The 17890-nt window shown below is 32.9% G+C and overlaps 1 pseudogene; it reads right to left on the minus strand.

The window, feature by feature from the left end:
* Positions 1–15923: 15923 nt before the first annotated feature.
* Positions 15924–17593, minus strand: LOC108463498 (galactinol synthase 2-like; annotated as a pseudogene).
* Between the last annotated feature and the right edge of the window lie 297 nt (positions 17594–17890).

Raw genomic sequence — 17890 nt, forward strand, 5'->3', positions numbered from 1 at the left:
GAGTCGGTTACGTACGAGGAAGGGTTAGCACCCTCGTAACGCCTAAAAATTGGTACCTAATTGATTATCAAGTGTCTTTAATGTCGAAAATTTGAAAGTTTTAAGATGCAAACCTCTTTTAATTAGAATGTCTCAATTTTGAAAATTAAGGCTCACTTATTTTAAACGAGTCAAAACATCACATCCAGTAAGTTAGGACGCAACATTTTAAAACCTTCGAAACTAAGCTCGTCTTTCGAAAATTTCTATCTCAAAACAACAAAACGCCATATCCAGTAAGTTAGGACACTATGTTTTCAAATCTCGAAATAATTGTTTAAGTTTTGAAAACTCAAAATCACTTAGAAGGGTGCTTGACTATTCGAATTCAACGAGAAAAGTCACAACCCAGTAAGTTAGGGCACTACCTTTCTCGAAGTTTCCAAACATCAAGCATTGCCTTTTATTTTCTTTTTAAAAAAAGCCTTGAAATATTATTTTAAATGACGTTTTAGAATGGCATATTAATGCATCATGAAGCATAGATGTACAAAATATTCTAACATTTCCATACAAACATAAATAATATCATTATGACAAAACTAAATAACATGAATATACGTTTAATGAAAAAATCATACTAGGGTAAATATAAGATAATAAACAAATAAAAACATGAGTAAACTAAAAGAAAAACATAATACATGCAAAAATTATACAACAATATATATCATAAAATAGCACATAAGAGAAATAATTAAACATAGCATATAAAAAATGAAACTATGCACAAATAAGATAAATGACATACACTAAAAAATGAATAAATAGAACATTTAGAAATTATAAAAATATAATGCAATAGTTCAAAATACATGAAATGATAATATAATATATATACATGCATAGAAAATATATATTTGAAAATAAACTATATAAAATACATAATCAAATGTATAAAAGATAGGAATAAATATAAATATTTGAAAAATGAAGAAATTAAAATAAAAAAAAGGTTGAAAAACTAAGATAGACGAAGAATAAAATAAGAACAAACCACAGAGAGTAAGAACGCAAGAGGGAGAGAAATTTGAGTGAATGCTCTCAAGAATTCTTATTGCTTCCCAAAACTCAAGTGATTTACAATGAAGGGAGAGGCCTCTATTTATAGTTGAACCTCCTCAAATCCAACATCATGATCAATTACATCAACGGTTAAGATTAAAAGGTATCTACAAATTAAATCTCTAAGATTTCAAAATCATATCTTCTAAGATTGCATATCATATCTATGATTGCAATCATATCTAAGATTGTATCATATCTAAGATTGCGTATCATATCTAAGATTGCAATCATATCTAAGATTGTATCATATCTAAGATTGCATATCATTGAAGATTATATTTCCATATAAGTCAAGCTTGTAGATGGACCTTAAATCTTTTCAAGTAATGGGCCATTCTGATCGGGCCAAATTATATTTGTAATTCTAGACTGAACTTGGACTTCATTTTTTTGGGGGGGTTTATTATATTTTTGTTTTTGGACTTATTTTTGGGCCCGGGCAAAATTGAGTGTCTACAGCTGCCCCTCTTTACTCATTGCTGTGTAACAGGAATCAAACAAAGACTCATAGAAAGACCATTTGCCCGGCCTTATCGGATCATGGTCCTCAATCTGCTCATTGCAAACTCAAGACTGTCATGTTGATATCTTCGATCTGCTCTCCGTCGAACACAGAGACGCCAAATCTGCTTCTTCGATTTGTTTTCTAACAATTCAGATATGCCAAATCATCTTAGATCTGCTTCAGCGTAAACACGTGAAAGCCAAATCTACTGTGTCTTTGATTTGCTCCTTATGAACACAAGGATGCCAAATCATCTTGGATCTGCTTCAGTAAAATCATCTGAAGGTCAGATCTGCTATGTCTTTAATTTGCTTCTTGTAAACTTATGACTGTCCTGTTGATATCTTCGATCTGCTCTCTGCCAAGTACAGAGACGCCAAATCTGTTTCTTCAATTTGTTCTCTAACAATATAGAGATGCCAAATCATCTTAGATTTGCTTCAGCTTAAGCACGCGAAAACCAAATCAGCTATGTCTTCGATTTGTTCCTTGTAAGCACAAGGATGCCAAACCATCTTGGATCTGCTTCAGTCATCTGAAGGTTAGATCTGCTATGTATCTGCTCTCCGTCGAAATAGAGATGCTAGACTTCGATTTGTTCTCTGACAATACAGAGATGCCAAATCATCTTAGATTTGCTTCATCGTAAGCACGTGAAAGCCAAATCAGCTATGTCTTTGATTTGTTCCTTGTAAGCATAAGGATGCCAAACCATCTTGGATCTGCTTCAGTATAAACATCTGAAGGTTATATCTGCTATGTATCTGCTCTCCGTCGAAATGGAGATGCCAGACTTCAATTTGTTCTCTGACAATACAGAGATGCCAAATCATCTTAGATTTGCTTCAGCGTAAACACGTGAAAGCCAAATCAGCTATGTCTTCAATTTGTTCCTTGTAAGCACAAGGATGCCAAACCATCTTGGATCTGCTTCAGTATAAACATCTGAAGGTTAGATCTGCTATGTATCTACTCTCCATCGAAATAGAGATGCCAAACTTCGATTTGTTCTCTGACAATACAGAGATGCCAAATCATCTTAGATTTGCTTCAACGTAAACACGTGAAAGCCAAATCAGCTATGTCTTCGATCTGCTCTCCGCCAATACAGAGATGCCAAATCTGGTATCTTCGATTTGCTCTCTGACAATACAGAGATGCCAAATCTGCTATCTTCAAATTGTTCCCTATAAACACAGGGATGCCATGCTGAAATCCTCGATCTGCTTCGCTGTAAGCACAGGAGTGTCAGATCTGTTATCTTCGATCTGTTCCCTCTAAACACAGGGATGCCAAATCTGCTATCTTCAACTTGTTCCCTATAAACACAGGGATGCCATGCTAAAATCTTTGATCTGCTTCGCTGTAAGCACAGGAATGTCAATCTGCTATCTTCGATCTGTTCCCTATAAACATAGGGATGTCAAATCTTGTTTCTTTGATCTACATTGTCCCATAAAAGACATAACCTGTAGAATGCATATGAGTTCATGCCTAATAATTAGGATGCTATGATCGAAGTGAGTCAAATTCTCCTAATTAGACATGTTATAATGTAAAATGTTATGAAAATGATTCCTATTTCGAATCACTCATTCCTTCATCGAAGTTTATCCTTACTTCTCTCGAAGTCTCATTCCAACTCAACTTGTGGGTTTGTACCATTCTTCAAATGCTATGACCCGCTGAAAATGTCTGTAAGATGATCCTCTTCTAGGATCGAATCGTTTGATTTGTTCAATCATCATTTAGACTGAAGAAGAAATTTCAGTTTCCCTAAGTACATCCGACCCTCACATATGGGAATTCCTTAAACAATTGTCTTGTTTCAGTTTCTTGTATTATCTAGAAATTTCCAGAGTAATATGTAAAACTTCATTTGTGAAGATATTTTAGTTCATCTATCATTATTTCAATGCAACATACTTTATGAATAATGGGAGACAAATAAATTGATCCTTAGGATAATTAGATTTGGACAAATTATTGGAAGGAATACAAAAAGATTAACTTGAGAACATATCTTTGCGAAGAAAAAGAATCCAAAGATAGTAAATAGGACAGAAATCAGATCCCCCAGATATCGCCGCTTGAGCGTCTATACACCAGCTCCATGAAGACTTTCTTGAGTTCAACATGTGTTTAAAAGATCCAAAGTAATTCGTTAATGCCTCGATATGTAACATACTTCACTTCTCGACGAATCCGGTATAGCAAGGTCACTACATGACTTTCCAAATTTGAGCTGCCATTTCGATTTTTCAACTCAAAACCCCTTTGGTCTCAATGCGCCCTTTGCGGGTTTTCACCTTGGCCTCTCCATTTTTCTTTTTTCTTTTTTTTATTTTTTTCTATTTTTTATTTTTCTTTTTTTCTCTTTTTATTTTCTTTTTTCCTTTTTTTTTTGAAATAGATGTCCCAAAGTGCCCTTTGCGGGTTTTCACCTTGGCTTCCTTCTCCTTCGGACAAAGTACTCCTTGACCGAAGTCTCAATTCAATTGGATAGATAAATTCTTCCTATCCATTTCTTGTCAAAATCAGTGCACCTCTAGAGAAAGCCCTCTTCGCAACATATGGCCCTTCCCAATTCAACATCCTTTTGTATGGGAAGGATCTCTTTCAGCACAAGGTTTCCTTTATGAAATTCTTTTGGACGAACCTTCTTTGTCATAAGTCTGTGTCATCCATTCTTGGTACATTTGCTTAGGATGAATACTTTCAAGTTAAGTTTACTAGAGGTATTCAATTCTTGACTCCATCAAAGTTTGGAGGAAAAATCTTGATTCATAAACCCATAAGAAAGGAATTGCCCCAGCAGCAGTCGTGACTGTTGTTTGTCAAACCCTACAAAAAAAAATGGTTCAATGATTCTCAGCAGACAAGAATGAAGTTGCTAACTTTATCCTTCAACCTGGAAAGCTGAGGTATAGAGATTACTCCCGGAGCATACATCCCACCATGACTCGATGATGTTTCTGAAGCATCCCTAATATTCATAAATTTCCCCTAACTATGAAGTTGCCAAATGAGCGTAGCAAATAGGAGCCACAAAAAATATGGTTGTGGTGCTCCTTTAATATAGGATAGAGAATGAACAAACTCTTGCAGATCATCAGCCGAAAACACAGTCTGGTCTAAGAGAACATGATAGTGGGCCTGCCTTGTGATTCCAATCATTCCAGCATTGGTACCAAGGTAAAAATCATTGTTCTTTGGATGGCATACTTTGTTGTCAATGATAGTACCATGTAGCACATTGTCAGGAGATCCTTGCTGAAAAAATTTGGTATGATGGTTTTTCGTACAACAATAACCACAATCTTTAGGGTTCCACTTCTCGTCAAGGAACTTGCAAGCCTCAATAACTTGATCAAAACTTGATTGAATTGAGACTCGCTAACCCCATCCCTGAAAATAATGATTTGATCAGGTTTCCTCTTCCCTGAACTTGTATAGAAGTCTAAGAGAGCTTCCTTCGTGATACTGCCATCCACTTTGTCAGAAACTGGTTTTAAAGAAAGAATCTATCATTTTAAGCTTCAGAGACTGTGTATGGCCTGATGCCCCATAGCTGGAAATCAATGGCCAGCTAACCATTAACGGCACATTAGACTGCTCAGGAAAGCTAAACAATGCACCTATTCCAAGGATGATGGTTGGAACCTTTGAAACAACTGGAATTGAAGGTGTTTGCCCCAGCGTAAGCATAGAGAGTAGGCGGTAGTTTCTTATGCCAATTTTTACCAGTCTCGGTCATCTTCTGTAATTTGTTTTTTTCTTTTTTTTCTTTTCTTTTGGCAACCTTTGTTGTACTGTGGTATGGCGCATTATCTTTGAAAAGATTGCAAACTTTTGGCATTGTGCAGTTATATAATCTCTTTTTTTTTTTTGAAATGGATGACTTTTGACTTTGTAATATTGGCATATGAAACTATCTCCCCCTCTTAATAGAGTAGTTGACATCCATAAAGATGAGTCATTGTCAGCTTGAAACTTTTGACAAGCTCGGGCCCATAACATACATGCCCCATAAGTCTTGACTCCTTTAAATTTGACATTCATTGTGCAACTGATGCGATCCCTTTCCATGGTGGACTAACAATGCCCCAAAACCTCATGTTTATCCTGGCAATTGCAAATCCTCCTGCATGCGTCTTTGGATCATATTTTTGAATTCCCATAATAGTCTCAACAAGGTCTTGTTTTGTCTCCTCAGCTAATTCCAATTTCGCAATCTTTCCTTCTTCTAAGGCTATATTTCCTACCACCACGTCATGGGGTAAAAACCATTTTCAACAAATTCAGAAACAAGTCACAATTTCTGTCACCTTCAAAGTACTGAGATTCCTCTAAACACATATCGCACTTAAAAAGAACTTTGAATTTGTAGTATCATTTCCCGTGTCATTGATATCTAGGGATCTAAGATAGGCACACAAAAGAATATACAAGGAATAACTGAATTCAAGAATGACTATTTACATGAAATGAAAATTTATAAAGAATGTCAAAGGTCAAAAGAATCAGAATGAAAGAATATTTACTCAGATAAATAATAAAAGTATGTTTTATTGAAAATAAAAATGTCTGAACATGAGCCCACTTCTCAAAAGAAATCTTATTACACCTAGGCTTTAGAGCAACAAGAGTGTTCTGAATATTACTCCGTAAAATTCCTAAAGATTACAGGAAGTTCTTCTGCAGTCTAATTGTTTAAAGAACTTCCCGGTTCGTAAGGGCGAATACCCTCAAGGTTTCTTTGTTCAGTCCCTTCCTCATGTATGACATTGATGGGATGATTTTCATTCCCAAACCCCCTTCTTCGGGTAAGCTATCCCTCCTGACATAAAAGTCGGGGATATGTAAGGGAACATCGTTAATTCCCATTCAAGTTCTTTTTCACTCAGCCATGACCCTCTTCTCTATCTCTCTTTTTCTTTCTCTTTTTAATAACTTTAACTAATTAGAGTCTTTTTATAATTTTGAATGCAAATGATGCAATGAAATGCTATGAGATGCATGAATGCAAAAGGTATCGATCTCGATTCAATCTCATTTAGAAAACTTTATTTAGAAAAAGAATATCTTTACATATAAATAGATTACAAATACGCTTTCGCCCTAATGCCCAAAGTTTTAAAACAAACTCTTAGCCACGATCTGATTGTATCTCGTATTGGTGCTCAATATGTCAGCCTATACCGCCAATATCTGTAAATAATCAGCTGCCTCCTGAGTTTGAGCTAAGACCTCATCTGTGGGGTAATCCGTGCAACTAGGGACACCTCCTCCAATACATGTGGAATTGTTCTGATTATTTTGAGATAGATTAGCGAACAGGTAGGTATCCTGTTCTGCAGTGTGTTATCTTAAAATAATATCCTATATCCTCAATGTTTCTTAAGAGCTTTCAGATTTCTACCTACGCAAAGCATCCTGCCTCGGTACCTTCGCAGCATAGCTAATCTCTAAAGGTCTTTGTATGATACGGTCTTCTTTAATTGCTTTTTTTCACGCTTACTTGAGCTATCCAGGCCATCGGGGCTTGCATTTCCATTGTTTCTGATAAGTACAAAAGTAAACTCAAGCTTGTTATTTGGTAGCGGTCCTATAGTAAACGAGCTTTTTACCATCATAGGCAAAATTCTTTCCGTCCAACTCATTTTTGTAGGTCTCATGCACTCTATCAATCACTTTCCTTCCAATACTCTTACCATCCACATGGCAACCGTCTTCATATGAAAGAGAAATGCTATAATGGTAGAAGTGTCCATCAATACTCCCACACTCACTCTGAATTGCTCATCTATCCTCCTGTCAAGTAAATACTGCAAGTCCCCTTAGTTATTGTAGAATAACTGCTTGGCTTCATTACTCCATTGATCCCATATTTCCTTTAACTCCTGGAGATTATTTTGCGCCACGCTGATGCGAATGTAACCCCATAATTCTGATGTGTATCCTTCAGTATTTCCTTTGACCATTTATGGACGTTAACGTTGCCCTCCATTCTATCAAAAAGTCCATTCTCCATAATAAAACTTTCTAACTTAGAAACTGACCGTGAATCGATACCTTTTAAATGCAAAATGACATGCATAAAAGAAAGAAAACAGTCAGTATCATATGATATTAATAAACACAAAGATAACCTAAGTATAATTCTATCTATATTGAGCTCTTACGGTTTTTCTATATGTGGTTTGTTTCTAAAGTTTGAGGTACCGAACCAGTGATTCCTCGATCCTCACCCATTATAGGCTCATTTGAATCGAGTTCGATTCAGGGAATACATTTCCCTATGGCTACACGGAGATGAAAATCTCACGAAATCATAGGTACGAATGTATCCCGAAAGTGATCCACTATCTTGCACGGAGGTGAAAACCTCACGAAGGCGTAGCTTCTCACTCCCACTTAAGGGTGTGACCACAACGGTCATGCAAATGCAATGCGTATCAGAATATAGCAACACATGCAATAATACAAACACATGTAATGCAAAGAGAATTAAATTTTAAAATTTTTAATTTCCGACATTAAGACAAGAGATAATCAATTACACGGCTTGACTCTCTTATTGGTCCCTAGTGGAGTCGCCAAGCTGTCGAAACCATTTTTAAATCGAATTTTGGAAAATGAGAATCGACTTTAAGAAAAACAAAAACGGGAGTCGCCACCAATCTTTTTAGGTGTGATTGGATCACCTTATAAAATGTTTTGTTTTAAAACATTAATTTTGGTCTACGAAAGTCGAGAAAACAGATTCAGGAGTCGGTTACGTACGAAGAAGGGTTAGCACCCTCGTAACGCCCAAAAATTGGTACCTAATTGATTATCAAGTGTCTTTAATGTCGGAAATTTGAAAGTTTTAAGATGCAAACCTCTTTTAATTAGAATGTATCAATTTTGAAAATTAAGGCTCACTTATTTTAAACGAGTCAAAACATCACATCCAGTAAGTTAGGACGCAACATTTTAAAACCTTCGAAACTAAGCTCGTCTTTCGAAAATTTCTATCTCGAAACAACAAAACGCCATATCCAGTAAGTTAGGACGCTATGTTTTGAAATCTCGAAATAATTGTTTAAGTTTTGAAAACTCAAAATCACTTAGAAGGGTGCTTGACTATTTGAATTCAACGAGAAAAGTCACAACCCAGTAAGTTAGGGCACTACCTTTCTCGAAGTTTCCAAACATCAAGTATTGCCTTTTATTTTCTTTTTAAAAAAACCTTGGAATATTATTTTAAATGACGTTTTAGAATGACATATTAATGCATCATGAAGCATAGATGTACAAAATATTCTAACATTTCCATACAAACATAAATAATATCATTATGACAAAACTAAATAACATGAACATACGTTTAATGAAAAAAATCATACTAGGGTAAATATAAGATAATAAACAAATAAAAACATGAGTAAACTAAAAGAAAAACATAATATATGCAAAAATTATACAACAATATATATCATAAAATAGCACATAAAAGAAATAATTAAACATAGCATATAAAAAATGAAACTATGCACAAATAAGATAAATGACATACACTAAAAAATGAATAAATAGAACATTTAGAAATTATAAAAATATAATGCAATAGTTCAAAATACATGAAATGATAATATAATATATATACATGCATAGAAAATATATATTTGAAAATAAACTATATAAAATACATAATCAAATGTATAAAAGATAGGAATAAATATAAATATTTGAAAATGAAGAAATTAAAATAAAAAAAAAGGTTGAAAAACTAAGATAGACGAAGAATAAAATAAGAACAAACCACAGAGAGTAAGAACGCAAGAGGGAGAGAAATTTGAGTGAATGCTCTCAAGAATTCTTATTGCTTCCCAAAACTCAAGTGATTTACAATGAAGGGAGAGGCCTCTATTTATAGTTGAACCTCCTCAAATCCAACGGTACAGATCAATTACATCAACGGTTAAGATTAAAAGGTATCTACAAATTAAATCTCTAAGATTACAAAATCATATCTTCTAAGATTGCATATCATATCTAAGATTGCAATCATATCTAAGATTGCATATCATATCTAAGATTGCAATCATATCTAAGATTGTATCATATCTAAGATTGCATATCATTGAAGATTATATTTCCATATAAGTCAAGCTTGTAGATGGACCTTAAATCTTTTCAAGTAATGGGCCATTCTGATCGGGCCAAATTATATTTGTAATTCTGAACTGAACTTGGACTTCATTTTTTTGGGGGGGTTTATTATATTTTTGTTTTTGGACTTATTTTTGGGCTCAGGAAAAATTAAGTGTCTACACCCCAAACAAGATTGGTTTTGTCGGAATTATATGAATGTTGTGATGATGCAAAGTCAAAGAGTGAAGCGGAGAGTTTGGTCAATGCAATTTGAAATTTTGAGTTTTTGCTTGGTATGGTAATTTGATATGAAATTTTATTTGCTATAGATATGGTAAGAAAGAAATTGAAATCTAAGTCTATATGTATTGACACCACCATAAAGCAATTAGAAGGTGTATTTTCATATTTTGAAAAGTATAGAGATGAGGCTTTACTTCTAGTATGAATATTGCTAAAAATATTGCACTTGATATGAATGTAGAGCCTACTATTCCAACTATGGGTGTTCAAATGGTTAACCGATAGGTTAACCAAACTTTTTAATCTTTGAACTGTTAACTGAACCGAATTTTTTTCAAAAAAAAGATTGACAGAACCAAAATATTTTGGTTAATTTGATTGATTAACTAAATTAACCGAAATTTATTTTTTTTTGTTAAAATAAATATAGAACATATAAAAAAATTAAATTGATAATGTTTATTTGACCGAATTAACCGAATTAGTAATAGCCTAATACATATAATACATAATATTCTTTATTAAATTCGATTAATCAGGTTAATTACCCAATTTCGAACCAAATTAACCGTTAATCGAAATTCTAAAAAACCTTTAACTGACCTCCAACTGAATTAGATCAGTTAACCAACTGATTAACCGAATTAGATCGGTTCAATCGATTAATTCAGTTTTAACCAAAGTTTGAACACCCCTACTTCCAATAAAAAAAACAACTTAATGAGAATAACCAAGAGAATGAAGAAATTCAGTCGACTAATGAATTATTTAGAGTTGATTTTTTTTAGTTATTGTAGACATGGCAATTACTTCTTTGAAGAGCATATTTGAGCAACTAAAAACATTTGAAAGTATTTTTGGGTTTTTGTTTGATTCTAACAAGTTAAAGTCGTTGGATGAAAAGGAATTGAGAAAATGTTGTGCTACTTTTCACTCTACCTTTTTCTCATGGAGATTTATCATATGTTGTTTAAATGATCTTTTCTCTTAATTGAAAATGTTGCAATTTACTTTACCAAATGAATTAATGCCAACCACTGAAATTCTTAAATTTGCATATTGTTGTCTGAATGTTTCAATCGCTTATAGATTTTTTTTAACTGTCCCTGTGACTGCGGCATCAGTTGAAAGAAGTTTTTCAAAGCTAAAATTAATCAAAACCTACTTAAGGTCGTCAATGTCACAAGAACTGTTGAATGGTTTGACAATTTTATCAATCAAGAAGGAAATTTTGGAAAATATTGATGTTGATGTTATCATTAATGACTTTGCATCTCGGAATACTCGTAGAATCCCTTTTTTATGATTTTTTTTTTGTAGTTGATGACATAGGAGTAGATTGAATGAAAAATATATTTTTTTAATTTTTTTAGAAAATATCTTATTCGCTTAATGTTATAAAACGTATTATTTTAATGAAATTACTAGTATATATTTTTATTTTATTGTATTACATTTTATAATTTTTTTAAAGGAGGCCCCAATTTATTGTTTTGCCTACGACCCCAAAAAGTTAAGAACGGGCCTGTATATATTTAGTATGAGATGATCTCGTGAGTTTTTTCCTTGTTTATTTTAGATTTATTGAATGATGAAATTTTATTTGTGAAGTTTATCGACGATCATTTTATATAATTGATTAATATTTTTATACTTGAACTTATTTAATCTAATTCATTTTATATTTTAAATAACATATATTATTTTTAAGGAAAACTTCAGTAAATCTAAATTGGTACACCGAAACATACCTATACTGATACATACCAGTTCTAATAAACAAAGGATACATCCACCAATACAATACTGACTAACTTAGTTTACCTCTTGTAAAAATTTGATTTTGAATTTAATAAGGCTAATCCCCCCAAAAAAATTCTGTTTAGATAAGACATAGTGTTGACTCAAACTGAGTAGTTTTACCTTAAGTCGTAATTACATTTTCAGCACTTGAATTATATTAAAAAAGTTTTTTTTTTTTGTCCTTAAACTCTTACTTTTTGTCAAATTGGCTAGAATTAAATGAAAAAGTTAACAGACGATTTAACTTTACTGACATGGATGGTTAAATGTTGACGTGGCACTCCACATGTATATCACGTCAATAATAAATTATTTTTTTAAAATTTTAAAGAATATATAATTTATTTATTTATTTATCATAAATTCTTTATTTATTTTAAAACTTTATTTTTTTCACTTCATTTCTTCTTCGTTAAAAAGCCCCAAAAGAATTTCCAGAAGGTTCTCTCTTCTCTTTCATTGGCATCACCATTGCTCCATCATCGACATCTTTTCTGACTCAAATAATGACACCATTAGACTCCACTCTGATGCAAGTCTTAAGGCCCGATTTTATACCCATAGATGTGATGGGCTTACGCTACCTCAAGGCCCAATAACAAGGTCAAAGGCCAAGCAAATCAAACCAAGTTTCGATCAAAGACAATATGTAAGGATGAATCTTTTCAAGAAAAGAGGGAATAATACATGCACAGAATGAGTGAATTTTATTAAAGTCAATTCAACCAAACTGTCAATTTTCAAGCTAAAAATATTAGTCAACTTGCGACGAATTTTTGGATGGGATCCAAGAATTTATGAGCTTAGATGTCTGAATAGCGGTTGAAGATCTATCTCTTATCTTCAAAAGGCACTTTGAATCACTCGATTTTGAGTTTGAGAGTTCAAGTTATGAAAATTTTAGTGAAGATTGCGTGAGCAGAATTTCTGAACGGATTATTATAAAAATTATGAGTTTTGGTCTTTTAATTCAAGTTTAAATCATATTGTGTTCGATTTTAGGCTTAATTTTTATTATATATGAGCCCAATATTATATTTATCAGCTTTTATTGTTTTATTTTTTATTTTTATTTTTTATAATTATTAAGTATTTTAAGTTATTTAAAAGTTTTATGTTAAGAAAATTTAGTTTAAATATTTAAGTTAATAAAAGTTCTAATATACTTAAAAGTTTTATTTAGATTTATTTAGTTAGCCTATATAAAGACCTTTGCATTGTACACAATAAAATCAAAATTCATTATTTCAACAACTTCTCTTTTGAGTTAATAAATTCTCTTTGAGTTTTTCTTTTTCAAGAATTTTTCTTAAGTTTTCTTTTAGAAGAGTTTTAACAATCTTTTTAGATTGCGGGGATAATCTTCAATCTTTTTCCTACTAAGTTTTCTTGTTTGAAAGATAAATTAGAGTCGTTCGAAGGAGGTTATGGATTCTTCTTATTTCCAGGGCTCCTGAGGACTTTTACACGTCACGTTCTATCGTTTCTATCTATCTTCTTTATTTTCTTCTTTATTGTCCTTTTTATTATTCTTGTATTTGATTTATTGTTCTATTTTATTTATCTTAGTTATTTATTTTAATTCCTTTCTTTATTTTATTTTTGTTATTTGATTTAGATTCGCTTGCGTTTCAAGTTGTGTCAAAATCCAAATTTCTTTTCGAAAATTTAGAGCCGCAAGTCAAATTCTTGACTTGCGACTTTTTTTTGACTTGCGACTTTTTGACTTGCGACTTGAAAATAAGAAGAATCTACAACCCCCTTCAAATGGCTCTAATTTCGCCTCCAAAAAAAAAACTTAGTAGGAAATATTTGAAGATCACCCTACAATCTGAAAAGATTGTTAAAACACTTTTAAAAAATTCAAGAAAAATTCTTTAAAAAAACTTAAAGAGAATTTATTAACTCAAAAGAGAAGTTGTTGAATAATAATGAATTTTTATTTAATTGTGTACAATACAAAGGCTTTTATATAGGCTAGCTAAATAAATCTAAATAAAACTATTAAGTATACTAAAACTTTAATTATCCTAAATAAGAAGTAGTTTTAAACTAAATTTTCTTTTGACATGAAACTTGTAAATAACTTAAAATACTTAATACTTATAAAAAATTTGAAATAAAAAAATAAAATAATAAGAGCTGATAAATACAATATTAGACTCATATATAATAAAAATTAAGCCTAAAACCCGAACTCATTATGATTTAAACTCGAATTAAAAAATCAAAACTTGTAATTTCTGTAACAATCTCATCCAGAAATTCTACTCACGCAGTCTTTACTAAAACAGTCATAACTTAAGCTCTCAAACTTAAAATCGAGGGATTCAAAGTGCGTTTTGAAACTAAGAGACAAATCTTTAACTGCTATTCAGACATCTAAGCCCATAAATTCTTGGATCTCATTCAAAAATTCGTCACAAGTTAACTAATCTTTTTAATTTGAAAATTGGTAGTTTAGTTGAATTGACTTTAATAAATTTCACATATTTTGTGCATTTATCATTCCCCCTTCCTCGAAAAGATTCATCCTCACATATTATTTTTGATTGAATATTAGTTTAATTTTCTTGACATTTAACCTTGTTATTAGGCCTTAAGGTAGTATAAGTCCATCACATCCATGAGCCTGAAACCGGGCCTTGAGGATTGCATCACACTCTTTCTACCGTTTTTAAATCCATGATTAGTTCACTTTAAAAACCACTAAAAATCCATGAAAACAAAACCAAACTCTTGAACTACTCAAACTCTACTCTCTTTTTTCAGTCATTAAATCATCCTCGATTTTCGGTATGTGTTTACTCTATCTGAGGTCTCTCCTTTCACTGAGCGAATAAGAGGAGAATAAATAGGGACCTTGAGCACTCTAAAATAGAAAAATACAATTTTAGTCATTTTTAAATGATTAAATTATAAATTAGTATGAAGTAAAGTTATGCTTTGACCTCTAAAAAAGAAAAATATATATTATTTAATTTTTTTAAAAAAAATTATAATTTAATTTTGGAATAAAATTGTTGGTTGACCCTTGTTTCAGCTATCTGTTATGCTTTGAAACTCTTCAAAAAGTCTCGTTTTTAGTTTTTGTTCTCCTGTGATGAAATCGGATTTGAAAGCTGCCATTTGTTTTTATTTTTTATTTGGATTTGCAATAGGGATTGAAGGGAGCCATGGAGGGAATGAGAGAATTTTGAATGTCTGAAGCGAATTTGTGACTTTGTTCGTTTGTCCTGTTTTTGTGGTGTTTCTTTTTTATGGAATTTTTCTTTAGTTATAATCTCATTACTGTTAAAACTCATTGAAGTTGTTCGGGTGCTTAGAGAGATGTATAGAAAGAATTGTTTTGTTATGAAATACTGGAATGCTAATTTTGATGTGGAATGTGTTCAAAATTTTGTTACAATTTTCTTTTGATTTTTATTGAATATATTCTTTAATTTTTTGTTTCTTATAAATTATATTTTAAATTTTTTATAATATTAATTTTTGAATTTTATATAATTTTTAAAATTTTGACAATTAATTAATTGCGACATGATATACATATAAACGGTCACATCATCTAGACAATCATATGAATAAAGTTAACAATTCATTAACTTTTTTGTCTAATTCTGATCAATTTGATAAAAATTAAAATTTTAAAGGGCTAAAATAAGAAAATAAAAACTGAAATGATTTTTTTTTTATAGTTTGAGGAGGGTTAAGAATGTCATTATGCTTTTGAAACCTAATTGATTTGGATTGGTCGATGGATTGTGCGTGTGGTGCAACGCAGGTGTCCATTGAATATTTTTGCATGAGAATTACTATCATTCTGGGCTGAAGCCTAATGTTCTTAATTTGTTAAAAGAAAAAGTTGTCACTAATCTTAAATCTTTTTAGGTTAAAATACCTCCTTAGTTATTGTATTTTCACAAAATATGATGTTTAATCTCTATTCTTAAAATGTTGAAATTTTTATTTTTTTTTAGTATTTTCCGTCAAAAAGGTGTTTTTCCTGGAAGATGCAGACCTCCTCACTTGTATGTGACAAGCCCATCAAACAAGGGCTGGTTTTATTTACTTCATTATTCAACTTCTGGGAAAAAGGTTGGTGCATCGGAGGTTGAATAATAAATTTAAAAGAAAAAACTATATATTATCCCATAAATAGTATACCAATATTCATTTTTATGTAAAAAAAAAAATCAAACCAGACACAAGGACAACATATAACAGTCCTTATGATCCTGATGATAAATCATCTGTCCATTTTAAAAATGGAAGGACAGATCAAATACATACTACAAACAAGAAAAAAATTGAACAAATTTACATTCATTCCTACACTGCTTTAGCTTAGATGGATTGTTTTGTATTACTAATCTGTATCGTCACCAAATTAAGCAGCGGAAGGGGCGTTAATACGGTGAACAAAGCCGCCGGCCTTTGACAACGCTGCCAAAAGCAATTGCAGGCCGCTTTGCTTATCCCCATCAGTTTCTGCTGCTTGGCCAGAAGCCACGACATTGTTGTAGTCAAGCGACTCATCATCGTAAATCTCCCACCATTTAGCCACTAAAGTCTTAATGTCTTCCCTGTCCATGTTGTCTTCTTTGCCGGTATACCTCCAGGGTTTGGAGCCAGCAGCACAGTAATGAACCACCTTGGCCTTGTCTAGCTCAATGTTTTCAGGGTGGCGCCATAGCATGGCCATCACCAGGTTGTAAATGGGAGGGATGGGCCTGTAAATGTCCTTAAAGTACATGTTCAGATAATCCTGCTCCGCAAATGGGGTAGGAGGGGTGACTTTGAGGGTAGTCAAGAGGTCCTCATATGTAGAAAGGCTAGGTTCATATACAAACATTCCAGCGTTGAAGTAAAGAGGAGGTTTAGGACCAAGCTGCGAAGGCCATTGGACCTTATCGAGCACCTTCTTGGCGATGCCGATCTTATCTTGAGGGTGTGGCTCCATGTTTTCTCACAGAAACAGTCCATCACAGCATAAAAGTAACCATCTTCCATGTCAAACAAGTGGTCTATGTTATCGAATACTTGGATGTCTCCGTCCAAGTATATCATCTTGGAATACTCCACAAACTGCAGATTTTTTTTTTTGAATATAAAAACTTAAGAAAATGATTCATTTTCAAACATTTTAAAAAAAAAGAGAGAAGATATGAAAATATACCTCCCAGATACGCAGCTTGGAATAGTTGATGACATAGTAAGCCATGGCAACCGGTGCAGTTCTCGGTGGGTACAGGCTCGATCTCCGGATTATGCGTACGATCCACCAGAATCTTCCTATGGTCTTCTGGGACGTCGGGCAAAAGCGCCACCACAAGTGGGTACTTGCTGTTCACCTTCCTCAGTCCCTTGGCTAAACCCACCACGCCCTTGACGTAGTCTCCGTTCCCAGCCAAGAACGTAACATAAGCCCTCTCGGGAGCCTTGGCAGTGATAGTGGCAGCTTTGGTAGTGGTGATGTTAGGGGCCATGATGGTAAAAGGGTGTGTTTGGTTTGAAGGAAAATGAGGTTGGGATTTTTACTTTTGAGGGGAAATTGGTGTTTTGGTTTGGTAGTTGGTATTATGCAAGTGGAAGTTTGAGTTGCTGAAGGATGTGGGGAGGGGGGGCTTATATAGGAATCTAAACAACGTGTTGGCCAACCCAAAAAGGGAAAGCGATAATATTTCTTTTTTTAATAAGAAATATTGATAGGGTATATAAATTTCAATAAATTTTATTATACTAGATTCTTTAACAACTCTGCATCAAATCTAAATTTTATTTAAATTCCTTTACAAATTCATTCACAAAAATATGCCCTCATCCAAATATAAATTCTTATCATAAAAGTTAATCAGTCCATTCAAGTACGTCTCACTTTGCAAGTCCATATGTGATGGGACACTATTCACTAATTATTACTTTTATTTCGTTTCGTCTTATTAACAACAGCTTAACTAACATCCAACAAACAAACACACGTGGCAGGCGGTGCTCAACAGGGGAATGGGAGTGGGTAGTGTTGAGTCCACTGTGAAACGGCCACGTAATCCAAGAGGGTGTCGGTAATTCAGGGTTGCAAAGATAAAGGTA

This window comes from Gossypium arboreum, chromosome 13 (genome assembly GCF_025698485.1).
Source record: "Gossypium arboreum isolate Shixiya-1 chromosome 13, ASM2569848v2, whole genome shotgun sequence".
NCBI classification, from domain to species: domain Eukaryota; kingdom Viridiplantae; phylum Streptophyta; class Magnoliopsida; order Malvales; family Malvaceae; genus Gossypium; species Gossypium arboreum.